The 20,662-nt window shown below is 41.7% G+C and overlaps 1 protein-coding gene across 1 annotated transcript in view; it reads left to right on the top strand.

Annotated features, from left to right (window-relative positions):
* The first annotated feature begins 16,922 nt into the window (after positions 1-16,922).
* The window catches only part of LOC105916377 (zinc finger protein 609), a 104,009-nt gene continuing 100,269 nt past the window's right edge, over positions 16,923-20,662 (top strand). Inside the window, exon 1 of the mRNA XM_021309631.2 lies at positions 16,923-17,373. The gene's annotated coding sequence lies outside the window, so the exon portion shown is untranslated. The remainder of the gene's footprint in view (positions 17,374-20,662) is intronic.

The raw sequence follows: 20,662 nt of genomic DNA, 5'->3' as shown, positions 1-20,662 counted from the left end.
CATAGCCCTGACCATTTATGCTGTTGCTTAGCAACCTATTTTTAGAAACAGAGCACACAAACAATGAATTCAAACTCAGCCCTTTATTCAACCAACTTTTCACCAAAACTGCAAGTTTTTAAAAAAGAAAAAAAAACATGGTCTCTCTGAACTCTTTGAAGGGGGCGGAGCTTGGTGACGGGGCGTTCCTGGGTCTGCGTTTGTGATTGGTTGGAAGGATGTAATGACTGTAATATAAAGCTGCATGGCTAGAATGCAAAAGGAAGAAAAACTGTTATTCTACTGAACTTTTTATTGACCCTTTTTTTCTTTCATCGATATATGTCTATTGATCTATATATATATATATATATATATATATATATATATATATATATATATATATATATATATATATATATATATATATATATACATATATATCGCCTAGCTCTTGTTTTAAACAGCACTAAAATATCGGTGTTGAGAAAAGGCATTTTGTTTGTTGTTTTTTTTCCTCTGGGGAACAGAAGAGATAATGTGAGCGATGAGCTGCCTCCCTTCGCTATGATCGCATTTAAACTTTTACTGGAGGAAACATTTTAAGTGACACAATGCTGTGCATCAAGCTGGCACTCTGGTAGGACTTTAACTGGTAAGATCCAGCTCTAATTTACAGTTTAAATAACTTTGGTGGACACATCCTAAAAAAAAAAAACAGTTTATTGTTCAAATACGTCCTTTGAGAAGTAAATCCTGTTCAACGGATTCCTGTCACAGTACGCACTCGCTCTCCGTGTAGCCAGTTTAAGAAAAAGCAGCACTTTTGTTTCGCGTTTAAACTGCCAAATCTTTACATAAATACATCCAAAGACTCTGAGGATCCCCTGCCACTGTCGTTTAATTGCAGAGTCAATGCTTACATCAAAGTACGCCCCGCTCTGGCACATTTGTTCCTAAGTGCTGTTGTGGCAGGCCGCTCCTGATACGTTTCGTGGTACAATGTCATTTTTAGGTTTTCACTTGCTTCTGCGCTGCCGTGTGTGCGTGCGTGTTCCTCTCAAATGTGTTGAATGGCTCTTTGACTAAGCTGCTTCAAGCTGGAGGGTGTGTTTCACCACGGTTTGAGAAGCGTAGCGTGATTCACCAACACTCTCACACACACACACACACACACACGGTGGGTTGTTATGTTTTTGCCAGTGCCTAGCATTGTAATTTGCTGTTGATTAGCTTAGATTTACTCTTGTTTGAGTTGCAGATTAGACACAACTCTATGCTCCACTCCATTCAGACCGAGGACACATAATTGTACCAGCCCTCCCAGTAATCTCCCAGCCAGAGAATGTAAGAGGTCTCCTTTGTAAAGATCTTCAATAGAAGGTGTTTTTTTTTTTGTCTTTTTTTTTTTTTTTTTTTGTCAGAGAGCTTGCCCAAGTATTGAGTAAACTGAGCCCCCAGTGAATTAGTGATGACAGCTACTTGCCCTGTGGGTGGCCTTTTTTTTTTTTTTTTCTGTCTTCCAGATCAGCGCCATTTCCCCGGATGGGAACAAGCATCCAAGTTCACATAAACAAGGCCTGTTTGCTGTTACGCCGAACAATTAAGCACATGGAGTTTTTACTGAGCCTCTTCAGACAAACACCATGAGATCATGTGCTGTTGGTTTTTTCCTTCTACACAAGGCCAAGCCGTGTTCTCGAGTGGCGCATAAATTAAAAGAAATTTCAATAAAAAGGCTTGAACTACAGTGAACTGATTAATAAAACGGTAGCGACGATCATCCAAATTATATGTGCGTGTTCACTTCGTTGGATGGATTGGGAAATTGTTAAGAGGTGTTTGTTTTCAGTTTGCACGGGTAAAGAAATAAAAATAAAAAAAAGCTGTGATATCAAAGAGTCTCTCATGGGGTACCCACTTTCATCCAAGAAAACCGTATTAATATTCAGTCTCTTGGAAAGTCACATCGAGAGTAATATTAAAGTTGTTATTCAAGCTCAGATTAATAGGCTGCAGTTCTACCTCTCATTTTAACATTAGAACTGTGCAGCACTTGTGAGTCTCTTCACTTTTTGCCTTAACATTTTACACACGTATACATGTGAGGTAGTATCATCTACCATCCAACTTTGTCTCCAATCAGGGAAGTTAATTTACCCCGAAAAGTTCAGAATCTGAATCTAATGTAAAACCGAATAGATTCACTTGCAAAGAAACGTATCATTTGCTTTACCTGAATGAATTAAAGTTACGACAGCAGTAGGGAGAAGGAAAGCAGCACACTGTCGGATTATTTTTGGATTTAGGAAGGAGTTTTGTTTTTTTTTTACCATTGGTATTGAGCCGTTTCTTTGTTTTAAGAAACCCAGAACAGTTTGCACAGTTAAATGATCAAATGCCAGACCAGATTACAAATTTGGAGTCCTGCAAGGCTTGGTGTTTGGACCTGAATGTTTTACTGGTAGAAAATACAGTTGATAATGTGGTTCAAATAAAGAAGTGGTTTAATGAGAACAGGTTATTTATAATCTGGGGGAATAACTTTGATTACAGAGTTTCAGTAGAAATGGTATTGGTATTTAATAGTGAATATGCATGATTTACTACAGCAATGTAGATGTGCATTTTAGTTTATGGAGTAAAACTATTGATTCATTTGGATTGATGATCTATTCTGAAAGATGTAGAAAGTTTTGGTTAGTGAAATATATATAAAGAAAAATAGAGCTCATCTTCCGTATTAGTTGTGTTTGATGGCAATTTTAGAGAGGGAGGCTCTATGCAACTGCTTTTATCTTCTTTCTGCTCCTGTTTTACAAAACTTTGGAATTACAACAGAAAATGTTAAATGTTTTATTATTGTATCATTGTGTAAGATCATCTCCAAATGAAGTATTTCACATGTAAAGATGGCCTGAAGGTTTCAGTCCATAAAAGCCTTAAGTCAGTTTAACATTTTTGAACACTGTGATGTTTCTCATCAAAAAAATGTACAACAAGAGAGTGGATATCCAAAATCTGGAGTTCACAATCTAATCATTAAAATGCAGAAATGATGGTCTGGTTTTAGGGTAAACTATGCATGGGGCCAGACGCCATCCTGAAAAGCATCAAAACTGAAGCGTGCCGTTTTAAACGCATGGAAACGCCATGTTTTCCAAACTGGGCTGCCTAAATTGACTGTAAAACGAGTGAAATTAGCTAAATGATGACCTTAGTAACCACACTAATGTAGCCATACTAGAAAATAAGTTGGGTAATTTAGTTACTCAGAGGTCGTATGGGCAACATGTTTAAAAAAAACCTGTTTATCTCTAAGTTTTCCATTTACTTTAAAGGTGTAGTGGCCATATTGGATACAAAGTCGGGATCGATTAAAAAAATAAACCCCTTCAACTTTCCAAGTTGGGATTCCAACTTCAGGGGGGCGATCCAGGTAATATGGTCAGACTTGAAACTGTATAGCGCCCTCTGAGTCAGCAGCCAGACTCAACCTTTAATGAAAGAAGTTTAATTATCTTTTGGGTCTTGCTCATGAGTGATGGCAGGAAGAAGCAGGCAGTGGGTAGAGTGATTAGGACCTGATCTGAGGCCTGTTTTAATGAAGAAAAAGCTAGGTCAAAGAGCAAAGCTCTCTGGATCCTGGATACAAGCGGCTAAAATCAGCTTCCCCAGCCTTAGAGACAGGGCCAGTAGCTCCATCATGTGCGGGAGAATTAGGAGAGGCACTGGAGCTCTGCAAGAAAAGGAGTCAGATGAGGCATGTTGGGCATTTGATCTGATATTGAACTGATTGAAAAGGTGTGACAGACAGATCATGTGACCCTTAGATTACACACAGGTGGACTTCGTTTCTCTAACTGTGAACTAAATGTGAGTTTTGAAGGTAACTGGTCGCACCAGAAGGAGCTAGATACATATGAACATGCTAATTTTATCAACTTTGTCTATTTTGTACCAATCCATCACATAAATTACAGTTACTTTTAAAATACAGGCTGGAATGTAACAAAATGGGTAAAAAGTTGTTGGCGGGGGTTGAATACTTTTGCAAGGCATATAGTATAGCCCTGCTGTTGTGGAAATACCTAGGTTTTCTCCCAAAAGGAGCTGGAGAACGTAGCTGGGCAAATAATACCCGGTTTTCTGCCCGTTTCCTGTTACCCATGCAAGCAGGTGTCTGATAGGATCGTAGACATAACTCCAAATGTCAGTCTTCTGCCTACAAGCGGAATTCACCATAACACTTTCTAAACAGCACCAGATGGTGCTAAACCACATTTCGGCACTCCAGAAACCGAGTGCTGAAGATGTTTGGTACATGTTAATATTAGTTTAGTCGTTGAGCCGTGACAAATCTTTTCAGAGCCAAGAACAGGAAGCTATTTCACTTCCAAATCTGCTCCGGTCTGTCCTGTATTCCACCTAAAATGAAATGTCTCAGCGTGGGGCACGGCTTTTTGTGGCACGACGTTGAAGATGAAACGAATGCCGGCCGCTTTCCCGCGTCTCCTTTTTTTTTGGGTTTGAATTTCAAAGTGCTCCTTGGCCGTCGGCGTTCTCGATTTTGTGGTGTTTTATCCTCCGTTTCCTCCGGCGCCAGGCAACCCACCCTGCTGGCATGGAGCGGAGGGAGAGAACCTAATCAGAGTAGATGAAGCAACGCAACAAGCATGCTGTCGTCCAATTGTGAGCGCCACCTGTTTCTGGAGTAAACGCTCCCACTGAAAATCCCTGTCACCATCTAATGTTCACCCACTTAACTAAGGCTTTAAATTCAATCAGACACACACACACAAAAAAAAAAAAGGGTAATGTGGTTATTCATCATTTGGGCTGAAAAAAAGATGCCCGGCTGAATTTCCTGATTGAAATGAAATGTAATTGACTCCAGCCCAACAGTATGCCCTCCTCTCTCTCCGTCAAGCCAAGTTTCCAGTTGTAGAAGCAGCGGGACCTTTGTGTGCTTGCTGGGAGACTGATTGGTCTGAGGGCATGGGGTCCCATCCCCCCATCCTCGCACGCCTGCAAGAAGAATTAGGCTTCGGAGCACTTAGGAGAGGTGGTGGCAGGCTGGGGAACAATACAACCTTGGAGCAGCTTATGGCTCATCTATCTCATAATCCGTTACAGAGGGCGGCCTGTCGAGCCGGGGGTGGCGGCACAAAGGAAATATTTTTGGAAAAGGACGTCGTCAATATTTGCCCGTCGAAGGACAATCGGAGCGCAGGATTCGACGCAGGGGGAAGCCCTTTGTAAAAGTTTGCAACATTCAGAGACTTTCCACACACACGGTGCCTCTCTCCGAGACAACAGACACCAGCGTCAGAAGTTTGAGATTAATTAAAGGGATGGATTTTTGGGGATTTGTGTTTACTCGGTAAGCCGAGTTCAGCTAAGCGACAGAGGAGCGCTTTGGTCGGCTCCGACCAGTTTTATGCTGCTTTACGGAAACGCAATAATTAGAGAGTTTATGTTGCGTTTTTAGCTGGATCGTGTGTTTGGAGGTGGAGAGGTTAGCCATTTAGAAATGGAGTGATAAAAAAAAAAAGTAAGTGCACCCATTTTTTCAGTCAGGGGTCTTTGTGTTTAAGGAAATAATGACGGATGATCGACAGGATCTAGAAAAACTTCACACCTGCAAAAAACACATAGCAGATTCCACCGTATATATTAAAACAAAAAAGTGACACAATGGAAAAGCTGCATAGGAAAACTATTCCTCACATTGATAACTTCAACTTGTTTACCGCCGATTTGATCAATCTCGTTTGGTCCACCCTCCTTCGTTACTTTGCTCCAGTTCGTTGAGGGTTGCTGGTGTTTATTCATGCACAGCTCCATCATGGGCCCACCCTAGTTTCTCCCAGCAGGTCAAAACGTTGAGCGGCCCTTTGAGCTTCCGCCTGCGTTCTAGATCTTTGTCCAATTCAGCGTTGACCAAGCCTGAGCTAATGGAAAGCTGACCTCACATTTGACTGTAGGATACCTTGGTGATCAGAGGAGGGAGGCCAGGGTTAGCTCAGTTCCTGTAAGGTGCAAAACAACCCCAAATCATCACACCTCCACCTCCAAGCCTGACACTTTAGTGAGAGGTGTAAGGGCTGCTGTGTGGTGTTTACTTTATGGCCTGTCGTCTTCACTTTGGACTCATCGGTGCAAAAGACATTATTGCAGAGGTCTTGTTGCAGCAATCCCCTGTAACGCTGCCTGGATTAAGATGGATTGATGGGTGGGATCTTCTTTATTAGAGGCAGGAGGCTCGCTCCTGGCAACATTTCCAGAATAGCTACGTGTCTTCAGTCTTTACACATTATACCCTCGCCCTGACCGAAGGTTTCAGAGTCTGGGATGAAACCCGTGGATCTGCCTGACCTTAAGGTGATTTGGGGCGTTCTCAACAGAATAAACAATTCTAAATTGTTTGAAAATCGCTTTCAGATGCTTCCCAGACTGATAGGAAGCAACAGTTGCTGTGTGAACCTGTAGCGGTGAGTTACAGAGCAGCAACCTGCCAACCCCCTGTTGTTATAAAGCTGCTCTCACTTGCTGATAATCAGCTGCACAACTGCATTCATTTGCAGAACCGTGCTCCTCTTTTACCCTCTTAAGACCCGTTTAACCGGCGTCAGCGCCGTCTTGGGGGAAAACAAAGCACTAAAAGCAGCAGATTGGTTTTGCCTAATTTGTTGTGTGTATCTCTGACCTATGTGGGAATTCACCAGAAAGGGATTCAACAATGCTGAGGTTTCCTTAAAACACATTTGATGTGATAAAGGGGAGAAAAAAAAGGTTCAGAGTAGGTTTTGGGGACTGAATATTTGGGATGATACTCCAATCGAGCCCTGAGAGCTGCAGCGTCTGAGGTCAGAGGGTGTTCTCGGTTCAGAGAGGATTATAACCCATTTACCCTTGAGGAAAAACAAACCCCAGATCTATAAATATCCACAAATAACAGCGATTAGAAGAAATCCATGCAAACAAAGGAGCAAACACGGTTCATTTAAGTAAAAACTGCTGACTTCTGGTGGTCCTCAACAGCAGAGCAGATGTTTAGATTCAATAAAAATTTGATTTTCTATCACAAATGTCTTTGGTTTGCTTTCATTCCTGAGGATCCACTGGTAAGTGATTGATTCAACCTCTGAGCTTCTGACAGGGGAAAGGGGCAGTATCTGTTAAGACACAAACGTATCATGGGGACTTTTACGTTATTGCAGCAATGAATTTTCCAGGAGAACACAAGAGAAAGGCAAAAAGGTCATCACGTACGGTGGAAATGCAGCAGCATGAAATCTCAGCTTTTTCACATAAATCCAGCTCCTCCGGGAATCTGTCGCCTCTTGTCAGGAGATGTAAATATCAGAATATAGTGTTTTGTCAAGCTTTGAATATGTAAAATAGTCCCTTCCAGGCTTGTGTTTTCTCAGGAGCCGGCACTGTAACGTCTGCATAACGTGATTACCCAGGATTAACTTCTGCACGTTGCTGCGTGATAGACATTAAATGCAGACCTGATACCTCCACAGGATTACAAATGTGTTCTCATTGTGTGGCAATTCAATAGAAAAAGCTGATTTTCAGCAAAACCTTGGAGTTGCACATGCCAAACTCACGAGAAAGTGTTAGTTCAAGACGCTCTATGTGTAAAGAAAATGTCTTGTGCTCACACCCTATCGCTGTAGTATGGCGGCTTTTTGACTAATAGGGTCAAAATCCAGGTTTTGTCCCAAATAAGACTAAATTAGCACACGCAGTAAAAGATGTCACTGCTTTCATGTTTGATCTAATTCTCCAAAGAGGAGGGGGGGGTTAGATCACGAGATGAAGACAAGTGAGAACATCTTTAACAAAATGAAATGTTCTAGTTTTTTTTTATTTTTTTTATGTGTGGTGGTTTTGTGGAAGATTTGCTGCTGTTAATCTCCTCGTCAAAATGTTTCCCCTAAAACTTTGACTGCGTGTTCGTTTTAAGCCTTGGTTCTTTGTAAAACTTCCATAAATGAAGAGATTCTCTGGCAAACAACAATGTGTAACCTTGTTTTGTTTTTGGCTCTGGGGCTCCATCTTTGACCTACAGTAACGGTCTAAATCTAAACATCAACGGGTAAATCATCAAAGAAGTCCCAGAAGTCAAATATCTTGGTGTCGCATTAAAAATAGAGGTTGTCCACCATCTAATGTAGGTTATATTTTTATACATCCAATTCTCCCCACCCCTCGTTAAAACTGCTCTGTAACCTCTTAATGCAATCTCTCCTGCAAGGTTTAAAGCACTAAGAGTGATGTGCAGTCATATTCAGGAAACTAGAATATGTTCTAATGAGGCTCGTTTGTCAGATTAAAGTGCCTTTTGAAAACAACAACCTTTGGACAGGTATTAAACGTACCTCTCAATAAGCCAACATTTCTGTGTCAAAAATGTTGTTTTTTATTGGTCTGCTACAATATGCTAATCTTAAATGTTGTCTTTTCATTAGCTGCAAGCAGTAAATCACCATAATTGACCGATGTAAAGGCTCAGGAACCCTCCGTTTGTGTGTAATCGATCCATGTGTTTCACTTAGTGAATTGAGTTACTGCAATAAATGCCATTTTTTTCCCAATGATATTCTAATTTGTTGAATCTGACTGTATAATCAGAGGTTTAGGAACATAGACAAGAAGCACGAGATCACACCAGATGAATTTGAACAATTTCATTAAATTCTCAAAATTTTAATAAGATTTTAATTTAGGTTTTTATTCTGTTCTTTTCTTGGCTGTGTTTTATTTTTATTCAACTTTAGCCGTTGTTATTTTTTTTGTTATATCTGAAGTCCAACATGGGAAAGACATAACTAATTAGCAAAGGCTTTAAATGCTGTAGGGTTCTGGCCAGATTAAACTAAAATGTAACCTTTTTTTTTTTTTAGCCGACATGCAAAACCTTGTGTGTGGAAGAAAATTTACGCTGTAAATTCCTGAGCCAATCCCTAAAATGTTCAAATGAAGTCCAGAGGTTGAATGAGCAGCATGTTTACAGTCTGCAGAGAACATGTTTCAGGCGGCACACTTTATTTTGCACTTGTTGTAGCAGCCATGTGAGTGACACCGTTTACAGCTGCACATTATTAAGGGTGTGACCTTGTTGACTGACAGGTGAGTGGGCTGGCTGCATGGTTTGCTTACTGTTTGTTGTCATAATTATTACTTACCTGTCACCTCCGACTTAAAAGGCGCCAGCGCGACGACAGCAGAGGGACACATTTGGGAATTTGAAGAAGGCCTTAATTAACAAGTGATTTATTGACGTATTCAGATATTATGCCTTTTTTGTTTTTTGGTCAGCAAACACAAACCTGGATCTGATGGTGATATTCTGTTGAACCAGACTAGGGGTTATTATAACTATTAAAGTTGACTGTATCTTTCAAACGCTTGAAAGCCACCACAAATATAATATTTGTGTTTTTGATATGATTTCTGGACATGGATTGCTCCCATTACCCTATGTGCCACCGATACACTCTATAACCAGCTAATATTAGCTACTCAGTTAGTCAGGCTATCTGCAGAGACAGCTAGCTGGAGTCGGCTGCTTTGCAAACATACCGCTTGTAGTTTTTAAACCATGGTATACCTTTATATTGATAGCTGTAACAAGCTTTAAACATGCAACTCTTTTTTTTTATGGGTGTTGATTTCTCTAAACTCAAATCCAGCTGTTGATCAAGCGGGTTTGGGTTTTTTTCTGCTCCGGGCCCACCAAAGAGTTGGTTCTAAGGCACCGCCTTTTTTAGTACCAGAGCCATCTGTGGAAGCAGTAACGCCTGGTTCTGTTCAAACATTGGCCCCCTGTTAGGCACTGGATCAGTTTGGTGGAGAAACGTACAAAACGGACAACTAGTTCATCCCCCATGTCTTATGGCTTCACAGCACAGCCTGCTTCATAACGCTGCATAAAACTCGACGTAACCCTATAACTCCAAATGTATCATTTTTGATACAAATATTGTATCAAAATATTGTATCAAAAGGGTCTTTTGATACAAATATTGTATCAAAAGACCTCAACCTCTTCAACAAAGTCAGTAACATACAATTTACATCAAACAAATGAATATATTTTACACCCCCTATATTAAAATGCAGAAAACATGAGGAAAATGTCTTTTTTGGTGTAACGTATCAAATACAAAACAAATTAAATTTGAAAGCATTTTCATTTTTTATTTATCTTTTTTTCTGACCAAACCAAAAAGATTTTCTTTTTAAAAAAAAATGACAAGCTTCCTTACAATTACCTGTATGGGGCTTTGAAGCGTGTTTTTGCTTAGAAATGTTGACGTTACATGCTACGATTGTGCATTCGCAAAGGAGCAGAAAATGACAGCTCTGCAGGCTAAATTTCAGCTGAGACAAAAACAAGTTAATTCTGTGGTGGAGTAGGAGCAATAAATTTAAGGTCACGCAGAATACACTTTAGTCTGAACCGCAGCAGTTTAGCTCCTGGATCTAAGCTCTCTGACTCAGGTCCCTGCTGTCTTCACTACTTTGCATCAGTCCAGGAAAAGGCAGATTTTTTTTCTCTCTCTCTCTCTTCTGCCATTTATAAACGTGCTTTGAGACTGTTACTTGACACATTTTTCAAAAGTACTGAAGATTAAGTCTCTTTCAGATGGGCTTCAAGGTTTTACAGTCTCTTTTATGGAGTAATGGAAAGAGGATCACATGAAGCGAGCCAACCCCTCTGTGATTCCACATGGCTGGCTGATTAGCCCCCTCTTCCACTGATGGAAAACACATGGCGTCCACGCAGCTTGTTCATTTCAGGTTTTTAGATGGCACGACGCTCATGCTTGGTTCGGAGCCGCAGCCTTGAAGGGCAGCCATCATCAGATTTCTGTCCCCTCCGGTCCCCCGTCGGCCGCTGACTGTTATTTAGCCTGCCAATGGTGGCTGGCTGCTCCCTCGGGGGAAAGCCAGAGTGTGCCTGCCAGCAGGAATGCATGGAAGGCAGTGGAGGAAGATGGAGGATGGTGAGTGGCCGCCGCCACCGCCGCTGCTGCTGTGTTTCCCTCTGTGTGAAAATGAGTCCATTAATTCAGCCCCCTCCCCTTCCACTCCCCGAGCCCTCCCTGTGCCTGTTGTCTCTGTTTGTTAGCGAGATGATTCCTTCTGTCATGTCAAAGGCAACATTATCATATCCCTGTTGCCAGGGAAACCAGCGCCGAGCAAGACAACGACTCGGAGCCTTGTGCGGCGTTTGAAGCTGGTAAACATGAAAGGTTATCTGTCGAGCTGCGAGAGCCGAAAACTGTGACAGATCTTGAAGGATCTTATTGTTGGCAGGGTTTTCAGGACTCGTTGCCCCCACACAACCCCCTCCTCTCTTTTGGTTGCGTGTGAAAAGACTGGCTTCGGCGAAATGAGAGCGCAGCTTAAGCAGATAGGAAAGTAACGCGTCCAGTTTGTTTAATCAAGTTCTGACCTCAGCATTGATTTCCTTTGTGTAATCAGAGCTTCAGACGCAGCTGCACGTGTCATCTCCAAATCTAACGGGATCACGTGCACCAGCAGCGGTCTGCGCTTTCCAACAAAGCGCAAGAGCTACCAGAATTTTAACCCGCCTCGTCAAACCACGTAGAATCTTTCAAAAACAGTGTTATATACATTGATATATATTGGCCGGGGTTTCTTTTTGTTGCTGTTTGCCATGCCACCAGCATGACACCCGAGTTCTTCGCTCCAATAGGCTGTTTTGAACTTGCGCGGAAAAGGTCGACAAGGCCGGTGTTCAGTCAGACCAGCGTAACCATAGTCTTACGCATGTGCGAACATGGTTGCGAACACTTGGAGAAGCCGTCAGATCGCAATACCACTCAAAAAAACCCCAAAAAGTAAGTAATTAAATTATTTTTTGTACATAACAAAAGGGATACACGCCTGTTGAGGTAGTTTAAAGTGTATTTGGAGAAGGATCTAGCTGCACCTGCAGCCATCGACAAAACGCTGATCTGATACTTATATGTCAGCCTAGCATACCCCGTACGAAAATCTGACGTCACGCGGATGCGTATTGACTATGGGTAAGCTGGTCTGACGGGGTATGCTGACCTGACAGAACACCGGCGTTTAAATAAAAAAAAAACGCCTCACAGCCTCCTACTGGCAAACAGACTTCCAAAGTCATCCCTCTACACGCTAAGACACCCAGGAGCAATGACATAATACCTGCCAATGGTGGAACAACTTTAGCCTGGTTTAATTCATTGGGTCATTGGTGTAGCATTAAAAAATACATCTTTGAAAATGTCATAGGTGCAGCTGATGATGGCGTCTTTTAAGCGGTAAAAGATGCTCTGGCAGTTTTTGTTGACGTGGCTTATCAGCTAGGTGGGTGATGAACTTGTCAGGGTGTGTGGGCGGAGCTGAGAGGTGAGTTCCTCCCACACACCTGCTTCTCATCTGCTGGCTGCTGGTCATTCCACACCTGAGTGTCAGCCTTTGTGGTACCGCTAGCCTTCCCTGATATGTCTGGTGTTTGATCCCCTGCTGATTACCTGCCTTTAACCTCTGTGAATTTTCCCAAGGTTACCTCCTGAGTTCTCCCCTGGACCCTCTTCTTACTCAAGCTTCCTGGATTTGTTGTTCAAACCTCCTGGAGCCATTATGTCACGGACAACTTGTTTCCACGGCCTGCAACGTTGAGCTCTTGTCTAACGGAGCCACCAATCCTGACCCCTCCGCCCTCCGATGCTAAACCATTGAATCCGGACTGATTCACTGACTGACTCACTGTTTATTCAGCTCAGCTCTTCTCTCACCCTTTTTTGAGCCGCCTTTTCACAATAAAGGAACCTTCCCCGGACCAGGCATCTCCACTCCCTTGTATTTCAATAAACCGGTTAAACTCTATCATTGTCTCCTGAGAGTCTTCTCACATGTGGGTCAGACGTTTGCCTCAAAACATGAGAGAAATAGGCCTAATATTATTATTAATAGGACATGTAATATGTAGCACTCTCCTTTATTATGGTTGTAATTGTAAATTTGAGAATATAATGTACAAAATCTTTTTGTGCATATTTTATTAAATGTATCAAATCAATATGTTATGTTTGGAGGAATGTTTATGAATGTGAAGTGATTTGGAGTTGGATAATTTAATGAAATGTGTAACAATTTAGGAAGGGAACATTGACCACGTGACGGGTTGCACAGTTATTAGGTTTTCAGAGGATTTATAATTCTACAACAACTGCACTATATACTTGTTAAATACCATTTTGAATCCATTTATGAGGTCATCACATATCCACTTTTAAATCTGCTTTACAGGAAAAGGTAAAATGGCAAAGAAAATTAGATGAAATACAAGCAATGTATTAATAAGATAATAACAAATGTATGTGTTAAAATAAAGAAAAAGTAGCTATTTACATGTAAAACTATATATATATATATATACATATATATATATATATATATATATATATATATATATATATATATATATATATATATATATATATATAAATATATATATATAAATATATATATATATTTCTTACATGTCGATCCCTTATGGGGGTCGTGAGGGGTGCTGGTGCCTATCTACAGCTGTTGTATGTGTGTGTGTGTGTGTGTGTGTGTGTGTATATATATATATATATATATATATATATATATATATATATATATATATATATATATATATATATATATATATATATATAAAATATAATATGCGATTATACAGCCATATTCAATACATTTGAATATTGTTGAAAAGTTATTTTCAACAACTGTTTCAGTAACCCCTAGCAGCAGAGCCACTCTTTCCACAGAGCAACTGTGCCAACTCCTGATTATGTGTAATAGTCTACGTACTTCACATATGGAGGGCAATGTTGTAGGCAGAGACATGGGTGTGCTATGGGTTAGCTCTGTTGTTGCAAGCCTGTACATGGGGGAGGTAGAAAAGAGAGCTTTAGCGTCCTTCTCTGGGACACCATCAAACCATTGGTTCGGGTATGTTGATGACACCTGGGCTGAATGGATGGAGGACAGTGTACCCCAAACCCACCCACATAAACCAGTACTTGCGGTTTGACTCCCATCGCCCACTGGAACACAAGTTAGGAGTCATTGGGACTCTGAATCACAGACCAGACGTCACTTAAACTGGTTTCAAAGTGATTGCTTATCAGGCTGAGTCTACCTACAACTCTACAGACTAAAGAAGTTTCTTGGAGAAGAAACCAAACGTTTCAACAAAGAATTATGACTATTACTTCCTGAAGATTTTATACTACTTATAATTTCCCTTGATTGTGTTTCTGATGCCAGTTTGGACTTTTAGATTGATTGAAATACGAGAGCTAATAACTTCTGATCAAGCCAACATAACCTTGCGTAGGTAAGAATTAACAGGTGGTTAGTGCGAAATGTCATGTGGAAGATGGCCCATTTTCTCTTTATTCTTTGCTAAAAAAAAGTCGGGTATGGGTGCTGGCAAAAATACCAGCCTACATGTGCTGCTGTTGCTTTGAGTGCACAACTTTAACTTAGCTAACAACTTTATCCTGACTCTTTGTCATTAAAGTTTAAATGTACTCATACTTGTCGTCTTCTACTTATCCGGGACCTGGTTGTGGGGGCAGCAGACTCAGCAGACACCCAGATCTCTTCCAGCTCCTCCGGGGGAAGCCTAAGTGTTACCAGGCTAAGCGAGAGACATAGTCTCTCGAACGTGTCCTGGCCTCCACCCCGTGGGACATACCTGGAACACACATCCTCCCGAGGGATGCATCCACGAAACATTTGAAACAAATGGCCAAGCCACCTCAGCTGACTCCAAGCCCCTCCCAGATGGCCGGGGTACTGATCCTATTGCTAAGGGAGACCCCGGCCACCCTACCATGGTATCCGGATTTTGTTGGTAAGACAAGTGCTTTTGTGAGGCACCTCAGTCACTTAAACCGTCCTCCACTTTACACCTGCTCTCCAATTCAGCTCTGTGACCACATCCCTCGGAGACATATTGTGGGTTGACTACATCCCAATTTGCTGGCTTGGCCTTTACATACAGTTGCCTCCTATAATGGGTTAAAATAGGTCTTAGGCCCAGTTTGAAAGTAGCTTTTCTGTTTACCTATTAAGGCCGAGACACACCAAACCATCCAATCCGACGGAAAATCACATTATAGCAATAAGATCTGATCTGGCATGGTGCTGGGCAGAGCGGCTGGCAGTTTTCTGCAGCTGTGTCTGCGTAGCTCTGACCAAGGTAGACCTCTGCTCTATCTTGGTTGGACCTATGCACCAATTTGACGGGAAATCCATGAGTCAGACAGGAGGAGAGACACAATGTCCGCTTTGGTGGGAATACTGAACAAAATCTCCAAACCCCAAAGTAAGCAGTACACAATGTCTGGCCAGGTTTGCCCCATATAGTTCATCCTGAAAAACACACAGCTCAATAAATAATTATTTCAATAAACTGTGCACTTACCCATGGTAGGAGCTCAGAACTGCTCGGCTACTGCTCGGCTTGTTTAAGGTGGAAGAATTTCTGGAATTTGCAGCACATACCCTGACGTGAATACGAGATCTTGCAACTCTGGTGGTCCATAGAGGAAGCCTCTACGCAGCCAGTAGGTCAGGAAAATATATATATACGGATCTGATGGTTTGGTGTATTTCAGCCATTACGTTTTTGGCTTTTTTTGTCAATAATGTCTGTGTTGCTGCCACCTACGGGTGTGGATTCTACAGTTTGCATAAGGAATTCTGGTGAATGGGTAGATGGGATGGGGGGGGGATTAAAACATCAATAGGGGTTAGGTCTGAGAGGTTCTTTAACCTGGAAAATATTGCTGCATTACATTAGCACCAGAACTTGGATCCCTACTTGCCACCAGTAAGTTGGACGTAGGAATTCAAGTGTTGCAACTCTTCCAGCTGTTAAGTGGCAAGTAAGAAAATCAGTGGGATTTGCTGACCATGTGAACTACTATTAGCAATACAATAGTGTAATTTTGTTTTCTTTGTATATTTTGAATTTAAATAGTCTATTTGTAGTACAGTACTGTGGGCTCTACATATTAAATGTGATGCAACCCTTCAGTCATGCAAATGTTAATTACTGTAACTTCCAATAGTTTTCACATACGTGGCAGCCATATTGAATTTCAAAGTCAGGCCATGTTAAGTTGAATTTTCAGAGGCAGTTGAATTTTCAGATTTAAACCCTGGACATTTCAAACTAGTGGATAAAAGACAAATTAGTTCAAACACATGCTGCGGCTAACATAGTTCAGTTATCACCAGAGAAACACCTGTCACGTTTTTCATTGCCAATGACCAATTTTGATTTTTCTGTATTGTACTTGAAAAATAGTGATCAGTGACAAACAAGGAGGGGGAAAAATGAAATAAAATCAGCCAACTCTGACCGACTGGCTCGGCATTAAAGTTTAGAAGCCCTGATCTAATACAGTCGGTTTCATCAAGTGGTTCCAGTCATTTTTGCATCTTGTTGCAGCTATTTCTGACAGCACCACCATCCCAGTGTATGATTCCTGTGCCGAACACAATAATAATAAACATACAACCTTCTTGTCAGAGTGACATTATTGACCTTTGGGGCCGCAGCTTTGAATCTAATTTAAAACTGGGGGATTGAGGCAACTTGAACTGGTGACCCCCGGCATTTGTAAAAAATCTTGCCACCCCTCCCCCACCCCTACAAAACGCCTCTACGTGGGTCAACTCGTGGCAGCTGGGTTCAAACGGCTGGCTGTTTCCCGCTGCAGAGCGGACTCGGCAAGTCGCAGTCCGGCTAATCCAGTTCCGGCTTTTCCTTCCGCCCCGTGGCTCTGTGACAGTTCGATCCGACAGGAACTCGCCCCCCTCCTGGGTTTCCTAGCCGCTCCCGCTGCTGCTGCTGCCTGACTACATTGTATCGGTTCCCACACACAGAAAGAAGCGAGAGCGCTGCTCGTCCACCACCACCACGAACGGCGAACACGGAGGAATTAAACCCTGGATGGTGAAGCCGTTCGCTGCGGGATTCGCGCGAGGAAGGCTGCGGCTCGGTAGGGGCGCGCGGGGACGATGCTATCGGGGACTCGGCTGCTTTCGCTGTGGACGGCGTCTCCAAGTGTGATGGCAGAAGTCCAGTGAATCGCTGGCCTCCCCTCCTCTCTTGTTGTCGGCTGTCTGGGGGAGTGCGCTGCCACTGGTTTCTACTAGAGCTTCGGATTTTTTTTTTTTTTTTTTTTTTTTTTTGATTTCGAGCTTTTATTGCGACTCGGGCCGCCCCAGCATAGATTTGTTCTTCGTACGGAGCGCCCACCGCCATGGACGGAGAGCGGTTTGGAATAGGATTGTTTAGCTAAGTCGGTAAGTTTTTTTTTTCTCCATTATTTCTTTTTAAAACCCCCCTTTTTCTCTCTCTCTCCTCGTGAACGTTAACACGGCTACGACTCGTTAGCCGCCGAGCGAGGCTAGCTGTAGGACAGCATGCAGCAGCTAGCCAGGGCTGCTGCTCTCTGAGCTCATTGTGTCGCTGTGCCAGCCTGCTAAGGCTCGCTCTCAGCCCAGCTAGCTCAGCCCACCGAGCTAACCTAGCTCTGCCTGCTGCTCCGGGCTTCAGCTGCCCCCCGAAGCGGCTCCAACGAGCTGCTACGTTTGGGTAAGAGCTAACAAACAGCTCTGTAGCTGGAGCAGCGTTACAGTCAGCTACCCCCCCCCCTTCCTCAGGGACAATAACATTTATTAACTGTGGAAAAACACATGTCTTCAGTGTGTGTGTGTGTGTGTGTGTGTGTGTGTGTGTGTGTGTGTGTGTGGGGAACACACTCGGTTCTGACGAGCCATTAGTGGGGACAGAGTGAGATCCTGGGACCCCTGGGGGTCCCTACCGGAATGGACCCACGGAAGAACTGGAAGGGGTTCTGCTGCTCTGCTGCACATGTGGTTCTCTTTCTTTTAACTGGAGCACCATGAACAAGGTTTCTTCTTCCTCCTGGCACTCATTATGTCTTTGCTAATTAAACTTTAAACCCCACAGAATGGTGGCTCCTTTTTTTTTTACTAAACATATTTATTATGTTTCTTTGTGTGTTTGAGCACTATGATTTTTGGTGTGTTTGGGAGCTGGTGAAGCCAATCCCTCAAATACCTTAACTCTGTTGCAGTGTTTGACCTAATGCATGGATTATACCCGCATTAACACCGTGCACTCGTTTAAAACCTCTGCTTTTACCTAAACTGCTTTAACGGGTTCAAAGTTCACCCCTTTCACACCTTCGTTTGGCTGTTTTTTGCAATGAAGTTTGTCATGAATTATGTTTTTTTCTGGTTGCATTGATCCCAGCTTTGTCCCACTTGAGCCAATGGAAATATGATGGACTAGGGTCCTCTGATTTAAAGCAAAGTACGTCTGACCCACCCCCAGCTGGCAGATGTTGTTTATTAGAGGCACATTTCTACATTTCCTTGCAGAGAAATTGATTTTTAAATCGGCGGCTGTCAAAGACCGTACGAAGTTGCACGTCGTTGGCACCAAACGTCCCGCTGGAGTTGGGTTTGTTTTATACCCAACTCCAGCGGGACGTTAAATATGAAACCACCAAAACTAGAATAGGCCGAAGCGAGCAGCACCCGATGGTTCCACGTTAAGGCCTTGATTTTGGTTTCTGTTTCTTAAAGAAAAAGATAAATTGTAAAAAAAACACACTCTGCTCATGGGCTCAGGTTCGGTTCCTAGCCCATTTCCAACCCACTCACTGCCATTTGGTCCCTGTAAACAAACCATTTTGGCCAAGTCCTTAGCCACTGCACATCGGTTTAAGTGACCTCCTGTTGGTAGACATTGTTTTTTGAAGTCACATAAGATAAGAGTAGATCACATAAAATTACTTTAAAAAAAAAAACTGTCCCTAGTCTGGGTGAGAATTGAAACATGGGCAGTAAGGTCCCATGACAGCAACTTCCTGTCCGTACCTGAAAAAGGCTCGTATGACGCAACCGGCACCATGAAGGTTTAAAATGGCAAAAGGTGCAAGATAACCACAATTACACCAAAGTAAGACCTGCGCACCATAAAAGTTGGTTTTAGTTAGTTTAGTTTTACTGTAACATTATTTCTACAAGTTCCTTCATCCCTTCATTAGTATTCCAAATATTAGATTTTTACACCCACGCTGCCATTTTTGTTCCATCTTTTTCTTCTGTGTTGAAACTGCAAACTAAGCAGGTCTTAGCTGTGTAAAAATGTCCACCGACGTATCTGTTTTTCTCCTGGTTGTCAGATTTTTAATTTTGATTTATTATGAAGATGATCATAAGAATGGTCGAATCTCAAGTATCTTTTTTTTTAATTTGTCGCGTAATATTATCAGAAAACTTCCTGATCCCTGTTTTATGCCATGTTGACATATAGAAACATAAAGGATTATTATTATTACTGATCGAGCCAAAATAACTATTGGTAGATGTTATTTATTCCAGTCCCAATACCAAATTTGTAGATTGTAGAAAGTTCTAAGGCGTTGTTTATCAAAAATGGTAGGAAATATCCCGAATGAGGTTGAAAGTGTTTGCTGAAAGGGTTTTTGTTGTACTCCTTGAAAACGTTGCAGAGCTACGTAATCGCACTTTTTAAAGAAAATCCTTGATATTCTTAAAGTGGGCTGCCTTAGAAGAGGAGTTGACACTTAGCTATGGACTACATCGTTCACGCAAGACATTTAATGAGAAGAGACGCTATGTTTGGTTTGAGAGATTTATCGTGTACATAAATTCATCATTTACCACCCCACCAAAAAACAACACAGAACTTTGATTGGTTTCATTGTTCCCACCAGCCTCACACCAATCTTGGCTAGTTACATAATAACCCGCTGGGCGATATTTCTGAATTTTAAAAATATCAAAAATTTTAAAAGAAGATATGAGATGAGACTAGTTATATGAAGATGATCTATGTTGCTATAGAATTATACTTTTATTGTATTCCAGTAGGTTATTTTTCAACTGTTAAAAAATGTGACCGTGAGACATTTGGGATAAAGCTTTGATTCATAGTTTTTTTTTTATATATATATAGTTTATGAAAAGAAAGACATAGCGTGATTAGAGGTTGCCTGATACATTGTGCTGCCGATATTTTTGGTAGATATTTGTTTTTCTTGTATCAGCTTTGGGCGATAACGTGCGTGTTTTACCGGTCCGTTAGCACACTCTGGTTTAAATTGTTCACATTTACTTTTGCTGTTTTTATATTTCTGCTTACAAATGTTCTCAGGAAGGTCATTTGGACTACAAAGGCCTTAATGTTGCTACAATAATTGCACAAACATTTAAATGCTAGGTTTGTTTTTATTGTTATATATTTAAATGTCCTGCATTGTTTGCTATCCATTGTTAATGTCTTTTGTTTTGTTAATGTTTCTTTTTGTTTAAATCAAACATGTGTAACATATGTTATCATAATTAGTTTTAACTTGCTAATGGATAAATGAAAAGCAATATCCGCTTTAAGAATCGGTCCGAAAAAAAAAAAAAATCGGCAATGCATATCGGGGATTGGTGAGACTAGTGTAAAAAATAATGGCCGACTTAGCTAAACAATCCTATTCCAAAATCAGCCTTAAAGAAGCAACCCTGTATCGGTCGATCTCTAATC

The sequence above is a fragment of the Fundulus heteroclitus genome, chromosome 4 (genome assembly GCF_011125445.2).
Source record: "Fundulus heteroclitus isolate FHET01 chromosome 4, MU-UCD_Fhet_4.1, whole genome shotgun sequence".
Classification (NCBI taxonomy): domain Eukaryota; kingdom Metazoa; phylum Chordata; class Actinopteri; order Cyprinodontiformes; family Fundulidae; genus Fundulus; species Fundulus heteroclitus.
The sequence above is the reverse complement of the archived record's forward strand: the minus strand, read 5'-3'. Positions and strand labels throughout refer to the sequence as shown.